Source organism: Symphalangus syndactylus, chromosome 11 (genome assembly GCF_028878055.3).
Source record: "Symphalangus syndactylus isolate Jambi chromosome 11, NHGRI_mSymSyn1-v2.1_pri, whole genome shotgun sequence".
Lineage (NCBI taxonomy): Eukaryota > Metazoa > Chordata > Mammalia > Primates > Hylobatidae > Symphalangus > Symphalangus syndactylus.
In genome coordinates, this window is record NC_072433.2 from 95,764,429 (window position 1) to 95,784,357 (window position 19,929).

Sequence of the window (19,929 nt, forward strand, 5' to 3'; positions counted from 1 at the left end):
ATTTTCTAGTTTATTTGCATAGAGGTGTTTGTAGTATTCTCTGATGGTAGATTGTATTTCTGTGGGATCGGTGGTGATATCCCCTTTTTCGTTTTTTATTGCATCTATTTGATTCTTCTCTCTTTTCTTCTTTATTAGTCTTGCTAGCGGTCCATCAATTTTGTTGATCTTTTCAAAAAACCAGCTCCTGGATTAATTTTTTGAAGGGTTTTTTGTGTCTCTATTTCCTTCAGTTCTGCTCTGATTTTAGTTATTTCTAGCCTTCTGCTAGCTTTTGAATGTGTTTGCTCTTGCTTTTCTAGTTCTTTTAATTGTGATGTTAGGGTGTCAATTTTGGATCTTTCCTGCTTTCTCTTGTGGGCATTTAGTGCTATAAATTTCCCTCTACACACTGCTTTGAACGTGTCCCAGAGATTCTGGTATGTTGTGTCTTTGTTCTCGTTGGTTTCAAAGAACATCTTTATTTCTGCCTTCATTTCATTATGTACCCAATAGTCATTCAGGAGCAGGTTGTTCAGTTTCCATGTAGTTGAGCGGTTTTGACTGAGTTTCTTAATCCTGAGTTCTAGTTTGATTGCACTGTGGTCTGAGAGACAGTTTGTTATAATCTCTGTTCTTTTACATTTGCTGAGAAGAGCTTTACTTCCAACTATGTGGTCAATTTTGGAATAGGTGTGGTGTGGTGCTGAAAAAAATGTATATTCTTTTGATTTGGGGTGGAGAGTTCTGTAGATGTCTATTAGGTCCACTTTATGTAGAGCTGAGTTCAATTCCTGGATATCCTTGTTAACTTTCTGTCTCGTTGATCTGTCTAATGCTGACAGTGGGGTGTTAAAATCTCCCATTATTATTGTGTGGGAGTTTAAGTCCCTTTGTAGGTCACTCAGGACTTGCTTTATGAATCTGGGTGCTCCTGTGTTGGGTGCATATATATTTAGGATAGTTAGCTCTTCTTGTTGAATTGATCCCTTTACCATTATGTAATGGCCTTCTTTGTCTCTTTTGATCTTTGTTGGTTTAAAGTCTATTTTATCAGAGACTAGGATTGCAACCCCTGCCTTTTTTTGTTTTCCAGTTGCTTGATAGATCTTCCTCCATCCCTTTATTTTGAGTCTATGTGTGTCTCTGCACGTGAGATGGGTTTCCTGAATACAGCACACTGATGGGTCCTGACTCCTCCAGTTTGCCAGTCTGTGTCTTTTGATTGGAGCATTTAGCCCATTTACATTTAACGTGAATATTGTTATGTGTGAATCTGATCCTGTCATTATGATGTTAGTTGGTTATTTTGCTCGTTAGTTGCTATAGTTTCTTCCTAGCCTCGATGGTCTTTACAATTTGGCATGTTTTTGCAGGGGCTGGTACCGGTTGTTCCTTTCCATGTTTAGTGCTTCCTTCAGGAGCTCTTTTAGGGCAGGCCTGGTGGTGACAAAATCACTCAGCGTTTGCTTGTCTGTAAAGTATTTTATTTCTCCTTCACTTATGAAGCTTAGTTTGGCGGGATAGAAAATTCTGGGTTGAAAATTCTTTTCTTTAAGAATGTTGAATATCGGCCCCCACTCTCTTCTGGCTTGTAGAGTTTCTGCTGAGAGATCAGCTGTTAGTCTGATGGGCTTCCCTTTGTGGGTAACCCGACCTTTCTCTCTGGCTGCCCTTAACATTTTTTCCTTCATTTCAACTTTGGTGAATCTGACAATTATGTGTCTTGGAGTTGCCCTTCTCGAGGAGTATCTTTGTCGCGTTCTCTGTATTTCCTGAATCTGAATGCTGGCCTGCCTTGCTAGATTGGGGAAGTTCTCCTGGATAATATCTTGCAGAGTGTTTTCCAACTTGGTTCCATTCTCCCCATCATTTTCAGGTACACCAATCAGACGTAGGTTTGGTCTTTTCACATAGTCCCAAATTTCTTGGAGGCTTTGTTCATTTCTTTTTATTCTTTTTTCTCTAAACTTCCCTTCTCTCTTCATTTCATTCATTTCATCTTCTATCAGCGATACCCTTTCTTCCAGTTGATCGCATCTGCTGCTGAGGCTTCTGCATTCTTCGCGTAGTTCTCGAAACTTGGCTTTCAGCTCCATCATCTCCTTTAAGCCCTTCCCTCCATTGGTTATTCTAGTTATCCATTCTTCTAATTTTTTTTCAAAGTTTTTAACTTCTTTGCTATTGTTTTGAATTTCCTCTCGTAGCTCAGAGTAGTTTGATCGTCTGAAGCCTTCTTCTCTCAACTCATCAAAGTCATCCTCCATCCAGCTTTTTTCCGTTGCTGGTGAGGAACTGCGTTCCTTTGGAGGAGGAGAGGTGCTCTGTTTTTTAGAGTTTCCAGTTTTTTTGGTCTGTTTTTTCCCCATCTTTGTGGTTTTGTCTACTTTTTGTCTTCGATGATGATGATGTACAGATGGGTTTTTGGTGTGGATGTCCTTTCTGTTTGTTAATTTTCCTTCTACCAGACAAGACCCTCAGCTGCAGGTCTGTTGGAGTTTACTAGAGGTCCACTCCAGACCCTGTTTGGCTGGGTGTCAGCACCGGTGGCTGCAGAACAGCGGATTTTCGTGAGACCACAAATTCAGCTGTCTGATAGTTCCTCTGAAAGTTTTGTCTCAGAGGAGTACCCGGTTGAATGAGGTGTCAGTCTGTCCCTACTGGGGGGGTGCCTCCCAGTTAGGCTGCTCAGGGGTGAGGGACCCACTTTAGGAGGCAGTCTGTCCGTTCTCAGATCTCCAGCTGCGTGCTGGGAGAACCACTACTCTCTTCAAAGCTGTCAGTCAGACAGGGACATTTAAGGCTCTGGAGGTTCTCGCTGAGTTTTTGGTTGTCTGTGCCCTGCCCCCAGAGGTGGAGCCTACAGAGGCAGGCAGGCCTCCTTGAGCTGTGGTGGGCTCCACCCAGTTGGAGCTTCCTGGCTGCTTTGTTTACCTAAGCAAGCCTGGGCAATGGCGGGCGCCCCTCCCCCAGCCTCGTTGCCGCCTTGCAGCTTGATCTCAGACTGCTGTGCTAGCAGTCAGCAAGACTCTGTGGGCATAGGACCCTCCGAGCCAGGTGCGGGACACAATCTCCCAGTGTGCCGTTTTCCAGGCCCGTTGGAAAAGCGCAGTATTAGGACGGGACTGACCCGATATTCCAGGTGCCGTCTGTTTTCCCTTTCTTTGACTAGGAAAGGGAACTCCCTGACCCCTTGCGCTTCCCGAGTGAGGCAATGCCTCGCCCTGCTTCGGCTCGCGCACAGTGCGCTTCACCGACTGTCCTGAACCCACTGTTAGGCACTCCCTAGTGAGATGAAACCGGTACCTCAAGCAGAAATGCAGAAATCACCCGTCTTCTGTGTCGCTGGGGCTGGGAGCTGGAGACCGGAGCTGTTCCTATTCGGCCATCTTGGCTCCACCTGTTGCTGCTATTTTGAACAAATGCTTATGTGTTTGAGAGTAAGAAAAACACGTAAGCATACATAATCGAATATATTGTTGCTGCTATTTTGAACAAATACTTATGTGCTAGATCAATTGAGAGTAAGAAAAACAAATGTTCTTTAAATCTTACCTTCACTTATTCATCTCCAGTGGTTTTCTTTATACAGATCTCAGTTTCTGACCTCTATCATTTTTCTTCCCCCTGAAGAACTTTTCTTTTGGATATTTCTTGCAAGTTGGATCTACTGGCAGCAAATTCCCTCAATTTTTATGTTTGAGAAACTATTTCTCTTTCACTTTTGAAGGATAATTTTGCAAGGTACATAATTCTAGGTTAGTGGTTTTTTTTTTAAATTTTTAACTTTTTATCTTAAGATTTTAAATAATTCACTTCACTCTCTTCTTGCTTATATGGTTTTGGAGGTAATGTCAATGTAATTATTGTCTTTGCTCTTTAATAGGTAATTTCTTTTTTCCACTGGCTTCTTTCAGGATTTTTTCTTTATCTTTTATTTTCTGTAGTTTGAATTGTGATATGCCTAGGTGTAGTTTTTTTTTGTTGTTGTTTGTTTGTTTTTTAATCATTATCCTGCTTGGAGTTTTCTGAGCTTTTTGGATTGGTGGTTTAGTGCTGACATTGATTTGGTGAAATTGTCATTTATTATTGTTTCAAATATTTTTTCTGTTCCTTTCTCTCATTCTTCTTTTGTTATTCCCATTACATATATGTTACACCTTTTTTAGTTGTCCCACAGTTTTTGTATATTCTGCTCTGTATTTTTTCAGTCTTTTTTCTGTTTGCTTTGTATTTTTTTTTTTTTTAAGTATCTATTGGGATATCACTTAGATATTCTTTCCTCAGCTGTGTCCAGTCTACTAAACTGAGCCTGTCAGCTTAACTGAACCCAACACAGGCATTCTTCATTTCTGTTACAGTGTTTTTGATCTCTAGTGTTTCTTTTTGGTTCTGTCTTAGAATTTCCATTTCTCTGCTTACATTGCCCATTTGTTCTTACATGCAGTCTATTTTATCCATTAGAACCCTTAGCATATTAATCATAGTTGTTTTTAGTAATTGAGCTGATGATTCTCACATCCGTTGCCATGTCTGAGTCTGGTTCTTATACTAGCTCTCTTCAGACTGTGTTTTTTTGTTTGTTTGTTTGAGATGGAGCCTCACTCTGTCACCCAGGCTGGAGTGCAGTGGTATGATCTTGGCACACTGCAACCTCTGCTTCCTGGGTTTAAGCGATTGTCCTGCGTCAGCCTCCCAAGTAGCTGGGATTATAGGCGCCTGCTACCACACCTGGCTAATTTTTGTGTTTTTAGTAGAGATGGCATTTCACCATGTTGGCCAGGCTGGTCTTGAACTCCTGACCTCAGGTGATCCACCTGCCATGGCCTCCCAAAGTGCTGGGATTACAGGCGTGAGCCACCGTGCCCAGCCCAGACTGTGTTTTTTGCCTTTTAGTGTGACATATAAATTTTTCTTGATAGCTGAAGCTGATGTCTTGGGTAAAAGGAGCTGCTGTATAGACCTTTAGTAATGTGGCAGTAAGGTATTGGGGGATAGGAAGCATTCTACAGTCCAATGATTAGATCTCAGTCTTTTAATGAGTCTCTGTGTCTCTGGGTGTGTTCACAGATGTTTGTTAGCACCATCCCCCTGTCTCCCAAGGTAAGACAGCATGGCTAGTATGGGCTGCAACTGGTATTTCCTATTTCCCTTCCTATAAGTTAGTTAGGCTCTGATAAAACCCCAGCAGGCTCTGACTAAATAGTTTCTCCTGAAGGAAAGACCTTATTAAGAACAGAATGTTCTAGCTTACTTAAAAATGATTTTGTTTTCCCTCCCTCTGTCAGAAGTAATAGGGTTTTTTTTGTTTTGTTTTTTTGTTTTTTTTTCCCCACCCTGTAATACATACTATGAGAACCATATTGATTTACTGGAGGTGAAACTAATAAAAGTATGAAGGCTCTCCTATGACTGACTCCCCCTGGCTTTTTAAGTTTCCCACTTGTTGGCACTGAGCCTTCAGCAGTTTGTCAATTACAGTTCAGTTTTTCCTACCCTGCCCTGGTTCCTGCAGAGTTTTCTGCTTCAGTGTGATGGGATTCTTTGCAGTCACCTGTTTCTCCAATTTGTGGGGCAGTGGTTTGCTGTGTGACTTCATTTCTCTTACTGATCTGAGAAGAGTTGTAGATTTTTCAGTTTGTTTAGCTTTTCTTGTTAGTAGGATGGCCTAGTGACTTCCAAGTTTTTTTTTGTTTTTTTTTTTTTAAGGAGATGAGAGCTTGCTATGTTGCCCAAGCTGGACTTGAACTCCTGGCCTTAAGTTATCCTCCCCCTTCAACCTCCTGCATAGACCAAGTTTCTTACATGCCCAGTAGAAGCCGGAAGTTGCAACTTGTTTTCATCTTGTTCACATGAGCAAAATATTTTACTTTTGATGAGGTCCATTTTATTCATTTTTTCCTTTTTGGATTGTGGTTTTGGTGTCAAATCTAAGAACTCTGCCTAGCTTTAGATCTGAAAGATTTCCTCCTGTATTTTTTTTCTCTAAATGTTAGCAGCTTTGTGTTTACATGTAAGTCCATAATCCTTTTGAGTTAAATTTTTGTTTTCTTTTTATTTTTTTGGTAGAGATGGGGTCGCGCTTTGTTGCCCAGGCTGATCTTGAACTCCTGGGCTCAAGCAATATGCCTGCTTTGGCCTCCCAGAGTGCTGGGACTACAGGTGTGAGCCACTGTGCCAGGACTGAGTTGAATTTTGTAACAGTTGTCAGTCAAGGTGCTTTTTCCTTTTCTGCCAACAGATGCGTAATTGCCCCTGTACTGTTTGTTGAAAAGGCTATTCTTCTATTGAATTACTGTTAGCCCTTTGTCAAAAATCAGTTAAACATATTTGTGTTGGTTATTTCTGGATTCTGTGTTCTGTTTCATTGATCTATTTTCTGTCTTCTACTAATAGCACACTGTCTTGATTTCTGTAGCTCTACAGCAGGCTGGACCATATTTCTTTGAATTATCTTTCAGTCTGGCTCTCTTTCTCTTCTCCTTGCACTCTGATGATACGAATGTTGGATCTTTTGTTGTTGTCCCACAGGTCCGTGAGGCTTTCTTAAATTTTTCTGTTTTTTTCTGTGTTGTTTGGATTGGGTGAATTCTGTTGTTCTGTCCATAAGCTCATTGACTGTTTCCTGTGTCATCTTCACTCTACTATTGAGCCTATCTAGCTTGTCTTTTGTTATTGCATTTCTTAGTTACATAATTTTCATCTGGTTATTTTTATAACTTGTATTTCCTTGCTTTGATCTTTTATTTTTACATTTGTTTTAAGAGAATTCATAATGGATTGTTGAAGCATTTTTACGACGGTTGTTTTAAAATTCTTGTCAGATAATTTCAACATCTGATTCATCTAGGTGTTTGCATTGGTTGATTGTCTTTTCTCATTCAAGTTATGATTTTTCTTGGTTCTTGGTGTGACAGGTGATGTCCATTTAAAACTTAAATATTTTGTCTAATATGTTAGGAGATTCTGAGGGCTAGTTCAACCTTTTATTTTCACGAGCAATCATCCTGTTTAGGTTTATCATGCAGGTCTTAGCCTATATTTTTGTGGGTTGTGGTTCCAATGATAGTTTAATTTTGAGTCTGCACTGTTGTTTTGGTTGGCTTCTTGTATCTAGTGGCACTAGGGCTCCCACTGTTCTCAGCAGCTGGTGCTGCCCGAGGGAGTAGGGATTCATTCTTAGGCTGAGTTAGTGTATATCTATTGCTTGGGAAGGGATGGGCTGGGATTTCCTTACCATGCTCCCTGCTACCCTGATGTCTCTGGACAGGGGAGGAGAGTCTCGGACATGTGGAGAACAAGAGGCTTCCTGAGATTGGATATATAGCAAAACTGGGTTTGGCTTGCCAGTTCCGACTGCCTGTTCTGATGTCTGTGGGTAGAGAAGGATATCCTCAGACCTGTGAAGACTGAGGTTCTTGACCGGGCTGCTTGTGGAGACAGAAGTTTCTGACTAGGCCCTCTCTCTTCTGGTTCTTCGTGCCTGCCTTTGTTTCTCTTGATGGAAAAGGGGAATCTCGACTTGCCATCGTCGTGACTGAGCAGATGACCCTTTGTGGCACCCTCAGGGCCCCAACGGCTGGGTAAACCAGATCACTGCTGCTCCACAGTTCGTGAACATGATCCTGTCCACCTCTCAAGACAAGAGCATCATTATGTAGAAACTAAGCAGGGAAGATACCAACTATGGCATCCCACAACATGCTCTGTGTGGTCACTCTCACTTTTTTAGTGACTTGGTCATCTCCTCAGATGGTCAGATTGCCCTCTCAGGCTCCTTGGATGGAACCCCATGCCTCTAAGATTTCACAATGGGCATCACCATGAGACAATCTGTGGGCCATACCAAGGACGTGCTGAATGTGGCCTCCCCTGACAACCAGCAGATTACCTGTGGATCATGAGATAAAACCATCAAGTTATAGAATACCCTGGGTGGCAAGACCAGCTTGGTTGTGGAGACCCTAATCCAGCGGCACTAGAGGAATTAAAGACACACACAGAAATATAGCGTGTGGAGTGGGAAATCAGGGGTCTCACAGCATTCAGAGATGAGAGCCCCGAACAGAGATTTACCCACATATTTATTGACAGCAAGCTAGTGATAAGCATTGTTTCTGTAGATTATAGATTTACTAAAAGTATTCCTTAAGGGAAACAAAGGGATGGGCTGAAACAAAGGGATGGGCCCTGGCTAGTTATCTGCAGCAGGAACATGTCCCTAAGGCACAGATTGCTCCTGCTATTGTTTGTGGTTTAGGAACGCCTTAAGCGGTTTTCCCACCCTGGGTGGGCCAGGTGTTCCTTGCCCTCATTCCAGTAAACCGGCAGCCTTCCAGCATGGGCGTCATGGCCATCATGAACATATCACAGTGCTGCAGAGATTTTGTTTATGGCCAGTTTTGGGGCCAGTTTATGGCCAGATTTGGGGGCCTGTTCCCAACACCTGGGTGTATGTAGATACACTGTCTAGTATGAGAGTCACAGAGTGGGTGTCTTGTGTTCGCTTCTTGCCTAACAGCAACAACCCTATCACTATCTCCTGTAGCTGGGACAAGCTGGTCAAGGTATATGGAATCTGGCTAACTGCAAGCTGAAGACCAACCACACTGGCCACACAGGTTATCTGAACACTGTGACTATCTCTGCAAATGGATCCCTGTGTGCATCTGGAGGCAAGGATGGCCAGGCCATGCTATGAGATCTCAACGAAGGCAAACACCTTTATATGCCAGATGGTGGGGGCATTATCAACACCCTGTGCTTCAGCCCCAACTGCTACTGGCTCTGTGCTGCCATGGGCCTCAGCATCAAGATCTGGGACTTAGGGGTAAATATCATCATAGATGAACTGAAACAAGAAGTTATTAGTACTGGCAGCAAGGCAGAACCACCCCAGTGTACCTGCCTGGTCTGTTGATGGTCATTTGTTTGCTGGCTACACAGACAACCTGGTGTGGGTGTGGCAGGTGACATGGGCACCTGCTAGAAGTTTATGGCACAGCTTTAGAAATTAAAAAACAAACAAACTGGAAAAAAAAAGTGGGGAGTCTCAGGCCTCATGGTGAAGGAGAGTGTTTCCCCTGGCTATTTGTTTTTGTTGGGGTTCCTAATTAATCTGTCTTGCTGGTAGTGTCTGGCTTCCTTGATATTTGTCAGAGCAACACCTATTCTATTCTGGGAGGAATTAGCCTACATGGGCTGCCTTCTGCTACTAGGCTGTGGCTGGGAAAAACCAGGTCTGTGTGGCCTTCTTCATTTGGGTGAGGTAGGCATAAGACATCCTGCCTCTGTGCTGTTCTTCTTGTTGTAGGGTTACAAAGGAGTTTGGCTTCTTCTTTCCACCTTCCAGAGTTTTTTGGTTGTCTCTTGCAGTATTATATTTGTGCTTAGTGGGGATTAACTGGGAAAAATGGTCTGTGCCATCTTGTCTGGACCACAAGCTGGGTTTTCCTTCTAATTTCAGTTTCTGTGGCATGTGAGTGTGGAGGTAAACGAGTGGAGAGATACTGGCTGGGGTTGAGTTTGGCTTTGTTGGAGGCCCTGAGATTTACTCACTTTTGAAAGAGTTCATTAAACATCCTGTATGCCTGGACTTAAATTTCATTCACCAGTTCATCATCGAGCTCTGGAAAATTGTAAGCCAGTGCTGTCCTCCCTATGTTTTCTAAAGCCCTGTGCTGGTACAGAGGGACTTTTTAGATATTTTCTTGACTTTCCCTAGTTTGGTCTATTCACTCTCTGCCTGCTTCTTTTCATATTGGAGTATCCAGTGTGAATTCTCAGGATTTTGTTAACATTTCTTTGCCAGAATATCTTCTGGCCTGGTTGGGGTAGTATTGGACTCACTGAAACCATGCTGTGAAACTTATGGAATGAGGTTGTACTCCTTTATTTGTGGTGATATGTTTAAATTTTTGTTTTTTCTTTTTTTTTTTTTTTTTTTTTTTTGAGATGGAGTCTTGCTCTGTCACACAGGCTAGAGTGCAGTGGTGCGATCGGGGCTCACTGCAAGCTCCGTCTCCCGGGTTCAAGTCATTCTCCTGTCTCAGCCTACCAAGCAGCTGGGGCTACAGGAGCCTGCTACCACGCCCGGATAATTTTTTGTATGTTTAGTGGAGATGGGGTTTCACCGTGTTAGCCAGGATGGTCTCGATCTCCTGACCTCGTGATCCACCCACCTCAGCCTCCCAAAGTGCTGGGATCACAGGTGTGAGTCACCATGCCCGGCCAAATTTTTTTTTTTCTTAAACTTTTTTTTTTTCACTATTGTCAGTAGGAGCTTTTGAAGTACTGCTTGATGATATTTTTGCAGTTTTTACATCTTCCTCTAACTTTTGACATTGCTGATGGTGGTGGTGGCAGCCTATCTGGAGCAGCTGCTGTGGAGACGCCAGCTGTGGCTGGGGAGGTGTGGCCAGGGCTGCACCCATCAGGGCTGTGCACTCTGCAGAGCCAGCAGGGGCTGGGAACAGGCGGGAGCTTTGTGCTCCTGGGTGCAGCTGCAGCTGCCCAGCTGTGGCTTGGGGCCCAGGAAGCCCCTTGCCCCTGCAGGCTTGAAAGTGCCTGCTCTCGCTCCCTGGCCTCTCCCTGCTTCTGGCGCCTGCTCCAGGGTGGAGCAAAGTTGTGGCCAAGCCCAGGCACTGTTGCAACCTGGCCAGGTATGTGTGTGCTCAGAGTGGTGCTGACATGCCAGCCCCTTGCCACCGTGGTCCCCTCTGAACTTTGGGTATCAACAAGCATGGGAGGGGGCTGCAGGGGCGGAGAGCAGCTTGGCACCGGCCTGCAGGCACCTCTTGGCACAGTCAGTTTGGGTGCTGTGGATGGCATGTTAAAGGCAGACAGGTTCCTAGGCAGAAAGGGGTGGGCCCCTGGTGAAACCTTACCTCAGGCCAGGGATGGCCTGAAGCCTGGGGGCTGGGCTGCCAGTTCCAGGTGAAATCCGTGGCCCAGAGTGAGAACTTCATTTATGACTGTTTGGCGAATTTGATGGTGCTTTTTCCAGGCCCACCATGGCTGCCCATGGATGAATCAGTATGAAGTTCCCTGATTCTGAGCACATAAAAATCCCAGGCTCAGCCAGACACACATTCATCCAGACGACCTGCTTGCGGAAAGGAGGTACCCACTATGGGTCTCCTCTGCTGAGAGCTGGATGCTTGTCAGGACAACCTGCCTGTGGAAAGGAGCTGCCCACTACAGGTCTCCTCCCTTCTGAGTTGGACACACATTGGGACAACCTGCCTGCAGAAAGGACTCACCCACTTCAGGTCTCCTGAGAGTTATTCTGTCGCTCAGTGAAGCTCCTCTCTGCCTTGCTCATCCTCCAGTTGTCTGCATACCTCATTCTTTCTGGATGTGGGACAAGTACTTGGGACCCACTGAATGGTGAGACTAAAAAGAGGTAACACAAACACAGTAGAAACATGCCCCCCAGTCGCCACGTTGCGTGCGATGAGAAAGAGAGGATCTGTGGCCCTTCTGAGATCCCAGACCTTGGGGCTACCTGAGCCAGGACTGTGACACCCTGTAACACCCTCTTTGGGACTCTGTGGTTCCTGGTATCTCTGAGCTTTCTGGTGCCATTGCGTTCCCTCTGTCTAGATGCTACTGAAGCTATGTGTGGTATGTCTGGTCCGGCTGCAGCCTTGCACGGAGCCAGCGCCTGTGCTGGTGCCTGGAGCTGCCTATCCTGCCGCAGCTGGTATGCCTGGCTGTGCACAGTGGACAGATCCCGCACTTGCTCACTCACACGCCCCTTGCTGCTCCATGCCTGGCTCACCCTTGGCATGTGTGGGATCCAGGCCAGTAGTGTGAGCTGAGTGCAGCCTGCCAGGCTGAGTGGATGGAATGAGTTCAGTGGGCACAAGCAAAACCCAAGCAGAGGCACCACTGGCCACAGAGCTTTCTGGCTGGCAAAGCAACACCCTAAGGATCCTGTGACACTAATATCTTTTTTTTTTCCCTCCTGATACCTGTGACTCTGCCAGACCCCTGTTATCTTTTTGCTTACTTAATTTCTATCCTTTGGTTGGTTTCTCCTTCTTTCAATCTTGGATTGACAGGTTCTCATGGGTTTTATCCTGATAGCTGTCACTCTGCCATACCCCTGTTATCTTTTTGCTTAATTTCTATCCTTTGGTTGGTTTATCTTCCTTTCAATCTTGGATTGACAGGTTCTCATGGGTGTTATCCTTGACTTTCTGCTTTTCTGTCAACATTCAGTCAGTTGGTTTCATCTCTCACCTTTAAGTAATTGATTCTAAAATTTGGATTTTTAACCTTAATATTTTACCTAAAAGTAAAATTTCCAGCTGAAATGATTATAGTTTACTTGAAGTAGCTCCATATTCTTGTTCTTTCATTTCTATTGATACTGTCATGATTATTTATTTCTAAAGCCTTAAAAATTTCAGTGAATGGTCTCTCTTTTGTTCACTAAATCCATTCCCTAGGTCAAGAAACTTTCATTTTAATTTGCGTTGACATTGTCAATTCTAGATCTTCATTTCTCAAGCTATATTGCTATAATGGCTTCTTATGTCTTATTAGCTGCCAAATCAAAATCTATCTTTGTGTCTCTTTGTCCTTCTGTTTATTGAACTATAACATACACACAGAAAAGTATACAAATCATAAGTGTTCAGCTTGATGAATTTTCACAAACTGACCATACTTGTGCAGCTAGTACCAACAAATTAGTCTTTTTAAACTATTGTGTTCATGATCTTGGTTTTCAAAAATTATAACCTTGTGTTAACAAAAATTAATTTAAGGAGTTTGGGCTTTATTAGTTTCCTGAGCAGAGGACTAGCAGAGGATAAATTGGCATGCCATCTCCCACTACTTGTCACAGAGTTTAATTTTGGAGACATTTGCTATTTTAACTGTATCTCCTACTCACTTTTTTTTTTTTTTTTTGCCCTATACGTCTCTATTTCCTGAAATACATTTCCCATTTGACTTTTTATAGTCTAAATCATGGTCATTATTTCAGTCCTAATTCATATCTTGCCATTTCTAAGAAATTTTCTGGGTTATTCCAACTTTAATTAACTTGCAGTAATATTTGCAATAACAACAACAAAAACCCAGGAGGTATCTGAACTATCTACCAACAGGAATTTTCTTTTTCTTCTTCTTCTTCTTTTTTTTTTTTTTTTAACAGACAGTGTCTCATTCTGTTGCCCTGGCTAGAATGCAATCTTGGCTCACTGCAACCTCTGCTTCCCAGGTTGAAGTGATTCTTGTGTCTCAGACTCCCAAGTAGCTAGGACTACAGGTGCGTGCCACCATACCCAGCCAATTTTTGTATTTTTAGTAGAGATGGGGTTTTGCCATGTTGGACAGGCTGGTCTCGAACTCCTGACCTCAAGTGATCTACCTGCCTCAGCCTCTCAAAGGGCTGGAATTACAGGTGTCAGCCACCACACCTGGCCCACCAGCAGGAATTTTTGATGAGAGAAAGGTAAACATTGTTATTGCAATGCATTTAGAAACAGAAGTGATATTTTTCCAAGTTACAGAATAAAATGAATCACAATATCAGATACAGTTTTTTTTTAAATGTAAAATATTCATTGGGTGCAATGGCTTGTGCCTGTAGTTTCAGCTACTTGGAAGGCCGAGGTGGGAGGATTGCTTGAGGCCAAGAGTTTGAGGCAGGACTGTGCTATTATCGTGCCTGTGAATAGCCACTGTACTCCAGCCTGGACAACATAGGGAGATCCCATCTTAAAAAACTGTATGTATGCATATATGCATACACACCACACACACACACACACACACACACACACTTACATACGTATACATATGTGATTTTTTTTTTCTCTATTTGGAAAACCCCAATTTTTACCATGTCTTCAAATAAGATTATTGAAGTTAGAGAGCCAAAGCCCTTGCTTTTCTGTGTAGCCTAGAGGATATCAGCTGAATTAACCAGAAATTCACCTCTGGTACGGATGAACTAGAATGAAAGATAAAAGGTGTTTTTCTTCATTTATTCTAACTGGCTCTGAAGGATTTTACTGCCTGAAATTCTAGGAAACTGGGGGGCAAAATAAATTCTACCATCATTTTCAGGATTTATAATAAACATGGTATTTTGGGGAAGCTTATGCCTACTGATCTTTAGATGATTATAAGTTATACCGTAGTAATTTTTTTAAACAGCTTTTTTGAACATATTTACAACCAAATAATTCAGCCATTGAAACCGTACAATTTGTTTTTAGTACATTCACAGTTATGCAGGCACTACTACAATCAATGTTAGAACATTTTCATCACCACAGAAAGAAATCCAGTACCCACTAACAGTCATTCCTAATTTCACCCCACATTTGCCAGCGCTGATCAACCAGTAATCTACTTTATAGATTTGCCTATTTTGAGCATTTCATATTAATGAAATCATACCATGTGATCTTTTGTGTCTGGTTTCTTTGACCTAGTAAAACATTTTCAAGGTTCATCCATGTTGTAGCCTCTGTCAATACTTCCTTTTCATTGCCAAATTATATTGCATCGTATGGATGTTATCCCATTTTATCTGTTCACCTGTTGATGGATATTTGGGTTGGTTCTACTTTGTAGCTATTGTGAATAATGTTGCTTCAAACATTCATATGCAAGTTTTTGTATAGACATATGTTTTCATTTCGGTCGGGTATATACCTGGGAGGTGAATTTCTGGATCATATGCTAACTCTATGTTTTACCTTTCCAGGAACTGCCAAACTCTTTTCCACAGCGGTTGCACCATTTAATGTTTCAGCTAGCAAGGGATGAAGATTCCATTCTCTTCAGTGCTAAACTATATGTCTGTCTTTTTTGATAAGAGACATTCTAATGGTGTGAAATAGTTATCTCATTATAGTTCTGATTTGAATTTTCCTGATAGCTAATGATATTGAACATCTTTTCATGAGCCTATTGGACATTTCTACATTTTTCTTAGAGAATTGTCCATTCAAATCCTTTGTCCATTTTTTTGTTGGTTTTTCTTATTATTGAGTTGTAAAAATTCTTTATGTCCTCCATCCAGAAGTTCCTTATCATATATATATACATATATATATATGATTTGTAAATATTTTCTCCCATTCTGTAGGTTGTCTTTTCACTTTCTTGATGGTGTCTTTTCAAGCATGGAAATTTTGAATTTTGATGAAATCCAACTTATGTATTTTTGTTTTGTCATTTGTGCTTTTGTTGTTGTATCTAAGAAACCATTGCCTAAGCCAAGGTTACAAAGATTTACTTGTATGTTTTATTCTGAGAGTTTTATAGTTTTAGTTCTGATACTTAGGTATGTCATCCATTCAGAGTTAGTTTTGTGTGCGGTCTAAGGAAGGCATCCTGCTTCATTGTTTTGCATGTGGAAATCCAGTTGTCCCAGAACCAGTTGTTGAAAAGACTTTTCTTTTCCCATGGAATGGACTTGGCACCCTTGTAGAAAATCACTTTACCATAAATGTGAAGATTTGTATTTGGCCCCTCTAGTCTATTCCATTGATTTCTATGTTTGTCCAGATGCCATTACCATAGTGTGTTGATCACTGTACCTTTTTAGTAGGTTTTGAAATTAGAAAGTGTGAATCTTCCAACTTTGTGCCTGTTTTCAAGTTATTTCGTGTTATTTTGGCCCCCTTACTTTTCTATATAGATTTTAGGATAGCTTGTCAATTTCTATAAAAAAGCTAGCCGAGATATTAATATGGATTATGTTAAATTTGTAGATCAAATTGGAGAGTCTTTCTTAAAAACATTAAATCCTTTGATCTGTGAACATGAATATTTCAATTTACTTAGGTCTTTTAAAATTACTTTCTTTTTTGAGACGGAGTTTTGCTCTTGTTGCCCAGGCTGGAGTGCAATGGGCGTGATCTTGGCTCACTGCAACCTCCACTTCCTGGTTTAAGTGATTCTCCTGCCTCAGCCTCCGAGTAGCTGGGATTACAGGCATGTGCCACCACACACGGCTAATTTTGTATTTTTAGTAGAGACGGGGTTTCTCCAGGTTGATCAGGCTGGTCTCAAACTCCTGACCTCAGGTGATCCACCTGCCTCAGCCTCCCAAAGTGCTGGGATTACAGGTGTGAGCCACTGCACCTGGCCCCAAAATTACTTTCAACAGTGTCTTACAGTTGTAAGCATACAAGTTTTGCTTGTTTTTTTTTGTAAAATTTATTCCTAAGTGTTTTATTCTTCTTTGGCGCTTTTGTAAATAGAATTGTTTTCTAATTTCATTTCTGGATTGTTCAGTGATGGCATATAGAAATATAATTTATTTTTGTATATTGACCTTGTACCCTGTAATATTACTTAACTATTTTTTATTTGTTTATATTTTAATTTTTAATTTTTATGGATACATAGTAGGTATATATATTTATAGGGTACATGATATATTTTGATACAGACATGCAGTGTGTAATAATCACATCAGGGTAAATGGGGTATCCATCACCTAAAGCATTTATCCTTTGTGTCACAAACAATTCAATTATACAGCTTTAGTTATTTGATAATGTACAATTAAATTATTATTGACTATAGTCACCCTATTGTGCTATCAGGTACTAGGTCTTATTCTGTATATATTTTTTGTTCCTATTAACCATCCCAACTTTCCCCCTGCTTCCTACTACCCTTTATAACCTGTTGTAACCATTCTTCTATTCTCTGTCTCCATGAGTTCAAGATTGTCTTTCTGTGTCTGGCTTATTTCACCTAACATAATGACCACCAGTTCTATCCATGTTGTTGCAGATAACAAGACCTCACTCTTTTTAATGGCTGAATGGTACTCCATTGCGTATATGTACCACATCTCTTTATTCATTCATCTTTTGATGGACACTTATTTTGCTTCCAAATATTGGTTATTGTAAACAGTGATGCAGAAAACATAGGAGTGCAGATATCTCTTTGGTATACTGATACCTATTTTTTTTTTTTTTTTGGGTTATATACCCAGCAGCGGAATTGCTGGATTATATGGTAGCTCAGTTTTTAGTTTTTTGAGGAACCTCCAAACTGTTCTCCATAGTGTTTGTACTAATTCACATTCCCACCAGTAGCAGTGTTTCAGGATTCTCTCTTTTCTACATCCTATTTGTTTTCTGGTTGTTTTATGGTCTTTTTCCTTTCCTGTCTTTCTTTCTTTCTTTTAGGGAGGGTAATTTTCTTTGGTGGTGTAACTTAATTTTACTTTTTTTGTATTCATTGTATGTTTTTTGATTTGAGGTTACCATGAAGCTTGCAAATACTGTTTTATAACCCCGTATTTTAAACTAATGACAATTTAACATGATTGTATAAACAAACAAGCAAAAAGAAAACTAATGAAAACTCTACACTTTAACTTTGACCCCACCTGCTTTTTAACTTATTGTTTCTATTCATAACTCATTGTACTGTGTCTTGAAAAGTTGTAATTATTATTTTTGATTGGTTCATCTTGTCTTTTTTCTTAAGACCAGAGTGGTTTACACACCACAATTACACATTATTATTATAATGTGATAATATTCTTTTTTTTTTTGTTGTACTTACTTTTACCAGTGAGTTTTGTACCTTCAGATGATTTGTCACTGCTCATTAATGTCCTTTTCTTTCTGATTGATTAATCCCCCTTAGCATTTCCTTTTTTTTTCTTTTTTTTTTTTTTTTTGAGACGGAGTTTCGCTCTTGTTGCCCAGGCGGGAGTGCAATGACGCAATCTTGGCTCACTGCAACCTCTGACCCCCAGGTTCAAGTGATTCTCCTGCCACGGCCTCCCTAGTAGCTGGGATTACATGTGCCCGCCTCCAAGCCCAGCTAATTTTTTGTATTTTTAGTAGAGATGGGGTTTCACCATGTTGGCCAGGCTGATCTCAAACTCCTGACCTCAGGTGGTCCACCCACCTTGGCCTCCCAAAGTGCTAGGATTACAGATGTGAGTCACTGTGCTTGCCCCCTCCACCCCTCCCTTAACATTTCTTATAGGACTAGTGTGGTGTTGATGAAATCCTTCAGCTTTTTTTTGTCTGGGAACATCTTTATTTCTCTTTTATGCTTAAAGGATATTTTCACCAGATATGCTATTCTAGGGTAAACGTTTTTTTTTCCTTCAGCACTTTAAATATTTCATGCCACTCTCTCTTGCCATGTAAGATTTCCATTGAAAAGGCTGCTGCCACACAAATGGGATCTCCATTGGATGTTATTTGTTTCTTTTCTCTTGCTGCTTTTAGGATCTTTTCTTTATTCTTGACCTTTGGGAGTTTGATTATTAAATGCCTTGAGATAGTCTTTAGGTTAAATCTGCTTGTTGTTCAATAACCTTCTTGTACATGAATATTTATATTTCTCCAGGTCTCTGGAAAGATCTCTGTTATTATCTCTTTGAATAAACTTTCTACCCCTATCTCTTTCTGTACCTCATTTTTAATTCTAATTACTCTTAGATTCCCTTTTTTGGCTGGGCATGGTGGCTCATGCCCGTAATCCCAGTACTTTGGAAGGCCAGGATGGGAAGATTGTTTGCACGTAGGAGTTTGACAGCAGCCTGGGCAACAAAGTGTGACCCCTTCTTTACAAAAAAATTTTAAAATTAGCTGGGCATGGTTACACATACTTGTAGTCCCAGCTACTCAGGAGGCTAAGACAGGAGGATCTCTTGAGCCCAGGAGGTTGAGGCTGCAGTAAACTGTGATTGTGCCACTGTACTCTAGCCTGGGTGACAGAGGGAGACCCTGTCTGGAGAAAAAGAAAAACTTTCCCCTTTTGAGGCTATTTTCTAGTTCTTGTAGGCATGGTTTATTCTCTTTTATTCTTCTTCTTTTTTTTTATGTTCCCTCTGACTATTTTTTGTGCCATTGTACTCCAGCCTGGGTGACAGAGGGAGACCCTGTCTGAAAAAAAAGAAAAAATTTCCCCTTTTGAAGCTATTTTCTAATTCTTGTAGGCATGGTTTATTCTCTTTAATTCTTTTTTTTAATTGTTGTTGTTCCCTCTGACTATTTTTAAATAGCCTGTCTTCAAGCTCACTAATTCTTTCTTCTGCTTCATCGATTCTGATATTGAGACACTGATGCATTCTTCAGTGTGTCAGTTGCATTTTTCAACTCTAGAATTTGTGCTTTATTCTTTTTATTTATTTCAATCTCCTTGTTAAATTGATCTAGATAGAATTCTAAATTTGGTCTGTTATCTTGAATTTCTTTGAGTTTCTTTAAAACAGCTATTTTGAATTCTCCGTGTTAAAGATCCCATATCTTTCAGGCCAGGATTGGTTCCTGGTGCCTTAATTTAGTTTGTGTATGGAGATCTTGTTTTCCTGGATGGTCTTGAATCTTGTGGATGTTCGACAGAATCTGTGCATTCGAGAGTTAGGTATTTATGAGTTATTTATTGTAGTCTTCACTTCTGTGCTTTGTTTGTACCTGTCATCCTTGGGAAGGCTTTCCAGGTAATACAAGGTACTTGGGTGTTGTGATCTAAGCTGTATCTGTATTAGGGGCCACTTCAAGCCCAGTAACACTATGATTTATGCGGACTTGTAGGGGCACTGCCCTTGTGGTCTTGGATAAGATCTGGAAGGATTCTCTACATTACCAGGCAGAAACTCTTGCTCCCTTTTGTTACTTTCTCCCAAACAAATGGAGTCTCTCTCTGTTTTGAGTCACCTGGGGCAGGGGGTGGGGTGACACAGTCACCCATGTTGCTACCAGTACTGGAATTGTACTGGGTCAGACCTGAAGCCAGCGCAGCACTGGGTCATGCCCAAGGCCCACTGTAATTGCTACCTGACCCCCGCCTATGTTTGCTCAAGGCACCTGAGCTTTATAATCAGCAGGTAGTGAAGCTAGCCAAGCTTGTGTCCTTTCCTCAAGGGTGGTGAGTTTCTGTAGGCTCCAAATGGGTCCAGAAATGTTGTCTGTTAGCCAAGGAGTGGAGTCA

The 19,929-nt window shown here is 41.4% G+C and overlaps 1 protein-coding gene across 11 annotated transcripts in view; it reads left to right on the forward strand.

Annotated features, from left to right (window-relative positions):
* Nucleotides 1-19,929, forward strand: part of FER (FER tyrosine kinase) — a 463,830-nt gene that overhangs the window by 35,315 nt on the left and 408,586 nt on the right. The window contains exon 1 of one of the 11 annotated variants that reach the window (XM_055298095.2): nucleotides 10,985-11,367. The exons of the other annotated variants lie outside the window; for them this stretch is intronic. The gene's annotated coding sequence lies outside the window, so the exon portion shown is untranslated. Of the gene's footprint in view, nucleotides 1-10,984; nucleotides 11,368-19,929 lie in introns of those variants that run through there. 11 annotated transcript variants of the gene reach the window in all.